This window comes from Danio rerio, chromosome 3 (genome assembly GCF_052040795.2).
Source record: "Danio rerio strain M-AB ecotype USA chromosome 3, GRCz13ab, whole genome shotgun sequence".
In the NCBI taxonomy this organism is placed as follows: domain Eukaryota; kingdom Metazoa; phylum Chordata; class Actinopteri; order Cypriniformes; family Danionidae; genus Danio; species Danio rerio.
This window is the reverse complement of record NC_141023.1, coordinates 17,160,035-17,167,500: the sequence shown is the minus strand read 5'-3', so window position 1 is coordinate 17,167,500 and position 7,466 is coordinate 17,160,035. Positions and strand designations below refer to the sequence as shown.

The following is a 7,466-nucleotide window of genomic DNA, read 5'->3' as shown; positions in this document are numbered from 1 at the left end:
ATTTTTGCCAGTTTCACATGCGGGCACCCTCTTAGCATGTGTTTACAATGCTCTTTCACTCATTACATATTCATCAGTGCAATTTACACAGACACAACTACATTACGCAGAGGCAAGGGTAAAAATGTGCTGCAAAAGTGGGTGGATGGTGCATGGATGGATGGATGTGCTACAAAAGTGGATGGATGGATGAATGTACTACAAAAATGAGTGGATGGATGGATGTGCTACAAAAATGGGGGGATGGATAGATATGCAACAAAAAAAGTGGTGGATGGGTGGATGGATGGATGGATGAATGAATGGATGTGCTACAAATGTGGGTAGATTGGTGGAAAGATAAATGTGCTACAAAAGTGGGTGGATGACTGGATGGATGGATATGCTACAAAAATGGGTGATGGATGGATGGATATGCTACAAAACTGGCAAATGGGTGGGTGGATGGATGGATGGATATGCTACAAAAGGTGGCAGATGGGTGGGTGGATGGAAAGATAAATGGATGGATGTGCTACAAAAGTGGCAGATGGGTGGGTGGATGGATGGATGGATATTCTACAAAAGTGGGTGGATGAGTGGATGGATGGATGGATGGATTGTTAGATGCTACAAAAGTGGTGGATGGGTGGATGGATGTGCTACAAAAGTGGGTGGATGGATGGATGGATTGTCAGATGCTACAAAAGTGGTGGATGGATGTGCTACAAAAGTGGGTGGATAGGTGGATGGATGAATGTGCAACAAAAGTGGGTGGATCGCTGGATGGCTATGCTATCAAATTGGGTGGATTAATGGATGGATAGATATGCTACAAAAATGGTGGATGAGGGGATGGATGGATAAATGGATGGATGAGCTACAAAAGAGGGTGGATGGGTCAATGGATGGATGGATATGCTAGAAAAGTGGGTGAATGGATGAATAAAAGGATGTGCTAAAAAAATTGGTGGATAGGTGGATAGATGGATGTGCTACAAAAGTGGATGGATAAAGATGTGAATAGACAGATGAATCGATTATTGGATGTATGGATAATTGAACAAAAATATGGACAGATGGATGAATCGATGGATGGATGGCTTTCAAAACAGGTGGTAGATTAGTCCATTTTTCAAACAAACAGATGAACAAGTAGATTTTAAGAGAGGTGGATGGACAGATTTTCAGATAAATGCATGAGAACTAATTATTCTGGCATATGTTTGACACAGCGAATACCCTTACAGGTGCAACCCAGTACTGGGAAACATCCATACACTCTCACATTCACACACATCCACTATGGTTAATTTAGTATATTCAGTTCACCTATAGCGCATGTCTCTGGACTCTGAGGGAAACCGGAGCCCCTGGAGGAAACCCACGCCAACACGTGGAGAACATGCAAACTCCACACAGAAATGCCTGGCCCAGGTGGGACTCAAACCAGTGACCTTGTTGCTGGGCGACAGTGCTAACCCATTAGCTATGGTGTCGTTTTGGGTGAACGTTCGAGGTTACAGAAGTAACCCTTCGTTCCCCGAGGAGGGGAACGGAAGTGCCATGAATGGGAGGATTCGTATCAGAAGCCGCTTATCTGGAGAGTATTGAACGGGCCAATGAATGAAATTAATTGGCAGCGTAAGCTTGCCAGTAAAAAGCGGTGGAGAGCGAGGAACACTGCCAACAGCTCTAGGCGATTGATATGCCAATGCAGCTGGGCACCCTTCCAGAGGCCCGCAGCCGCATGCCCGCGACACACGGCCCCCCAACCCGTGTTGGAAGCGTCTGTTGAAACAACAACATGGCTGGACGCCTGTCCTAGAGGCACACCGGCCTGTAGGAACGAGGGGTCGTTCCAAGGGCTGAGGGCGCGGCGACACAGCGCAGTAACCGAGACCCGGTGTGTGCCCGCGTGCCATGCGCGTCTGGGGACCCGATCGTGAAGCCAGTGCTGAAGTGGTCTCATATGGAGCAACCCGAGCGGCGTGACGGCGGCTGCGGATGCCATATGCCCCAGGAGCCTCTGAAAGAACTTCAGTGGGACCACTAGTTTGCTGTCGAGCTCCCTCAGACAGTTCAGCAACAGGCGAGCGCGTTCCTCGGAGAGGTGCGCTACCATGGTGATCGAGTCCAGCTCCATCCCGAGAAAAGAAATCCTCTGCACGGGGGCGAGTTTGCTCTTTTCTCGGTTGACCTGAAGCCCCAGTAGGCGGAGATGCCGAAGCACCTCGTCCCTGTGCACAATCAATTGCTCCCGCGAGTGGGCTAAAATCAGCCAGTCGTCGAGATAACTGAGTATGCGAATGCCCGCGAGCCGAAGGGGCGCTAGGGCACCCTCCGCGAGTTTGGTGAAGACCCGCGGAGACAGAGAGAGCCCGAAGGGGAGGACCTTGTACTGCCACGCTCGACCCTCGAACGCAAACCGCAGAAATTGGCGGTGGCGTGGAAGAATGGAGACATGGAAATACGCGTCCTTCAGGTCTATGGCTGCAAACCAATCCCGAGGACGAACGCATTGGAGAATGCGCCTCTGCGTGAGCATTCTGAACGGCAGCTTGTGCAGACAGCGGTTCAAAACGCGCAGATCTAGGATTGGCCGTGACCCACCGCTCTTTTTGGGTACGATGAAGTATGGGCTGTAAAACCCACTCTCCATCTCGGCTGGAGGAACCGGCTCGATTGCACCCTTCGCCAGGAGGGCAGCAATCTCCTCTCGCAAGACAGGGGCGGACAGGGGGTTGACCCTGGAGAAATACACGCCCGTAAACTTGGGGGGCCGTTTCGCGAACTGAATCGCGTAACCGAGTCTGATTGTGCGTATGAGCCACCGCGAGGGGCTGGCCCGCGCAAACCAGGCAGGCAGAGCCCTCGCTAATGGAGTCATCGCTACAATCGCTGACGTACCAGCGGTGGGGCAGCGCGGAGTGGGTGTGCTGATCCGGGAAGCACGAGGGTCCCGCGGAAAAGCTGGAGGAGAGCGACTCGCTCTGGCTCCGCACCCTGACTCCGGAGAGGGGGCTGGAGGGCTGAGGGAAGGGAGACCGTCCCCCCAGCGCTCGTGAGCCACTGGCGAAGCACGTAGAGTCTGCGAGCCGGAAGCCAGCCTGGGATATGGGCGAGTCAAGAAAGCGAACTTTGTCAACGTCGCGCATATCGGCCAGGTTTAGCCAGAGGTGGCGTTCCTGAACCACAAGTGTGGACATCGTCCTCCCCAGCGCACACGCGGCGGACTTAGTAGTCCGAAGAGCATAGTCGGTCGCGGTGCGCAGCTCATGTAATAAGCTTGGGTTGGACCCGCCCTCGTGCAGCTCGGCCAGCGCCTGCGCTTGGTAGCGCTGGTAGGTGGCCATCGCGTGCAAAGCAGAAGCAGCCTGGCCCGCAGCCTTATAAGCTCTGGCTCCGAGGGAGGCAGACAACCTACAGGCTTTGGACGGGAGGCGGGGCAAACCCCGCCACGTAGAGGCGCCGCGCGGACAAAGATTGACCGCGATAGCGCGCTCCACTGACGGGATCGCCTCATACCCCCTGACAGCTCCGCCGTCAAGGGCGGTGAGGGCGGAGGCACTCGCAGCACGGGCAGAGAAAGGTGCCCTCCAGGACTGCGTGAGCCTACTGTGCACTTCCGGGAAGAAGGGGACGAGAGGCTTCGAAGGCTTCGCCTTCTGGTCCTCTACGTAGCACCCATCTAGTCGGTCCGGCCGCGGAGCTGGGGGATAAACCATCTCCAACCCCACGGCCGAAGCAGCCCGGGAAAGCACGGCTAACATGTCCGCTTCAGGATCCGATTTGACAGCGCTCACCTGCCCGGAGGGGGCGAGCGGGTCCGGATCTTCGTCGGACAGTGAAAGCCCACCCTCCGATGCCGCGGAGGACATCTGATCTCCGGTGTCAGCGAGTGTGAGAGCTACCATCTGGTTAGACGGATCACTCTCACCACCCGAAGCTTGGATGGAGCGCCGTGAGGAGCGAGAGGTCCGCGAGCCCGTGGGCGGCGGATTAGCTCCCGCTGAAACCCTCAGATCTGCCCGAGCGCCCGCTGCTTTTTTAGAACAGGAGGCAACTGGGGTGGCTCGCTCTCTTGCGAAAGTTAGCCGCGATCTTAGCTGTGCAACGGTCATGGCATCGCAATGACGACATGAACCGCCCGCGAGCACCGCATTAACATGCTGGACCCCCAAACATGCAATGCAGTGATCGTGTCCATCATCCGGAGACAGGAAACCCCCGCATCCAGAAACGCACAGTCGGAGCGCCATCCTGAAAAGGACGTGCTGCACGACTGTGTTGCTCTTTTAGGAAAGTTGCAACTATACGCACCGCTCTGGAGGACCGGACCCAAAGAACCGCAGGCAAGGGAGTAACCCAGCTCGACCGTCTGCCACCGCGAAGACCCACTCTGGACCGGGAGACACACTCGTTCGCTCTGAAGTGCTGATCAGCAAGAGGAACCCTCATCGACTCACTCAGAAAGGATCTGAAGCGAAAAGGATGGCGTCTGCTGGCTTCAGGTGTGCTTATATGCTGAGATGATTGCAGATGTCGCACACCTGCGCAAGCTTACGCTGCCAATTAATTTCATTCATTGGCCCGTTCAATACTCTCCAGATAAGCGGCTTCTGATACGAATCCTCCCATTCATGGCACTGAAGTTCCCCAACCGAAGGGGAACTATAAATTCTACATTAAAATAAACATTACTTTATTTGTCTACCAGGCGGCAAATCCTCCCAGCATTCTCTGCTGGTATGTATAATGTAATGCATCAAATGCAATTGCAGTTGTAGCATAGTGGTTTCATGCTTTATTACGTTTTAGAACAGGAAAAAGGAAAACACACTTGTGCAGCCTATAGCCTACTTTTACTTCAGTGCAATTTCATCAAACAAAATGTCTCGCATGTATCTTAATGATTATAGTGTATACTATAAACACAGGAGTTTGTTGCCTAGAGCGGCAGTTGAGCTTATGCCAGCTCTGTGAACACTTATAATCATACACACTTTCTCCAGCCCAGCAGGAAACTTTGCAGGTACTTTCACTATAAATGTGTGAACAGGTCACAGCTGTACTTGGCACGGTTTTCAACCAGCAGCAACAATGTCAGTAATAAGAAATGGTACAGGAGCTGCGTGTGTGTGTGTGTCGACTGTGAGATATTCCCCTTCAGGGAAAACAGTGGGGGGTGAACAGCGAAAGTGGCTCACTTGGCCAGGTTAAAGAGAACATTTAAAGAGAGAGAGGATAAAGGACACACACACACACACAGACGGAGACTCAAAGTATATAGGATGGAGTCTCTGGAGGATTACAGATTCTCACTGACTACAGTGGAAATCTGAGAAGGAAAGTTTGTATGTGCAGGTTGTTCACATGATGTTTGCATTTTCACTGTCACAAATGACAAATATTAATATAATTAGTATTGTCTTCATTTACAATGCAGTAAGTTGTGAAACATTTCTTTGTCTTTCATAGCCCATAAGAGATGCTGTGTTATTACATTTTTGAGCCAAATCTGGTCGGCACGGAGGCTCAGTGTCACCTCACAGCAAGAAGGTTTCTGGCTCGAGTCCCGGTTGGGTCAGTTGGCATTTCTGTGTGGAGTTTGCATGTTCTCCCTGTGTTTGCGTGGGTTTCCTCCGGGTGCTCTGGTTTCCCCCACAGTCCAAAGACATGCAGTACAGGTGAATTGAATAAACTAAATTGCCTATAGTGTATGAGTGTGAATGAGTGTGTATGGGTGTTTCTCAAGAACTGGGTTGCAGCTATATAGTTGGTGGTTCATTCTGCTGTGATGACCTTTGAAATAGTGATTAAGCCGAAGGAAAATGAATGAATGAATATGTTATATTAAAATGATCGAGGTAATCGCATTTTCTTGTTTTCTGTGATTGATTATATTGGATTCGGTGCAAAAACCGCATCACTGTTAAATACTAGTGGTGTCACGGATGACAAATCTCATGGTTCAGATAACACTATGGTTGAGTCACGGATCTGACCATTTTTCAGGTCAGCAAAAAGAAGAGACAAATGCCATTTGCTTTCCATTTATACAAAAAATATTACAGCAAAAACCATTGGTTTTAACAAACATGATATAGAACCTGTACGTTTATTAAAAATAAAAATCAAGAAAGTACCAGCTGAAAAAAGGTAAAATATTGTAAAACATATCATAGTTACTTTTAACTAATGATATAACGATTCACACATAAAACTACATGTTTAACTATAGGTGGATCATTACTGAAAACCTATTAAGGGATATAATTTTGATGGTTATTTGTCGCCACCTATTGGTTAAACAATGTAATTGCTACAACATTCACCAGCGTCAAGTTCCATTGAACAGTGATTTTAATCTTTACCCTAAACATCAGTGTTTATATCTGAACTATAAACTGTTCTCCCAGAACCTCTGTGTTATTTAATGGTTTGTAACTTACTGAAAAAGTGTGAAAACTGAATTTGAACAGTTTAAATGCAGCGCTTCGAAGGATTAATAAACATGCAAATCATTATCATTTGTGCAGGTTTGAATTGAGATCCAGATCTTTTAATGTTTTATTGTGCAGCTTTACCCAATGTATTAATGCAGGCTAAACAAACAGAGACAGAAAACACCTTTTATTAATATCCTAAGAAAGCGTTTAGGTCCCACCACAACTTTTTCCTTCATCATTATATTCTACCGGGATGCCAAAATGCTTTCATACACATTGTTTGAATAATGCAGGAGGCGATCTTTCTCTCCGCAATTGTTATAAATGTTGGATTAACCTACAAGTTCCACCAAGTATTTAATCCACAGGTCACGTCCGTTCCGAACTGTGGGTTGTGATCTGTACGGATCATGGATAAACAGTGATCCATTACACTCTAATTAAATAAAGACTTACTGTGGCTTAAACTTCCAACTGCAGCAAGCCATCAAGGACTATATTTTCAGCAAACTGTCATGTAAATGTAACAATTATTAGAGCTATAATAACCAGTTCACGCATGCCTCATGTTCACGACTTCCACTCTATAAGATATTATGACCATCTGCCCATACAGTTTGATATAGCACTTGGACCAAGAAGCCGACTCGCGTGACGTCACACTTAACAAGAGGATAACGATTTTCTTTAAAAAAATAAATAAATAAATAATTCATTACCGTCTTTTTGTCAAACTACCTTTGTGTTTGTGTCCAAACTATAATAAAAGACGTTTGTTGTTTGTTCAAACTACATATTTAAAAATGAGCAGAAACAACTCAATTATTGAGCTTTTTGGGACAACTTAATTTTTACAACTTTAAGTGGAAATTTAAGTGGATTGAACAAAAGTTAACTTCATTCATTCATGCTCTCCTAATACAAATGGATAGTGATACAGCTTACAGTGTGCTGTATCATCTGCATTTCACAGGCTGATGGAAGCCTGAGCTGAGACAGTGCGCCATCTTTCCATCAGCTGTGTTTGGAGTGAAA

At 48.0% G+C, this 7,466-nt stretch overlaps 1 protein-coding gene and 1 long non-coding RNA gene across 13 annotated transcripts in view; one reads left to right on the top strand and one right to left on the bottom strand.

Moving 5' to 3' along the window:
- Positions 1 to 7,466, bottom strand: part of znf385c (zinc finger protein 385C) — a 259,074-nt gene that overhangs the window by 181,124 nt on the left and 70,484 nt on the right. The gene's annotated exons all lie outside the window — the stretch shown is intronic.
- Positions 116 to 7,119, top strand: LOC147845578 (uncharacterized). Its single transcript, XR_015480622.1, has 3 exons — positions 116 to 649; positions 714 to 1,485; positions 4,649 to 7,119. It is a non-coding gene; the product is annotated as an uncharacterized LOC147845578 (long non-coding RNA).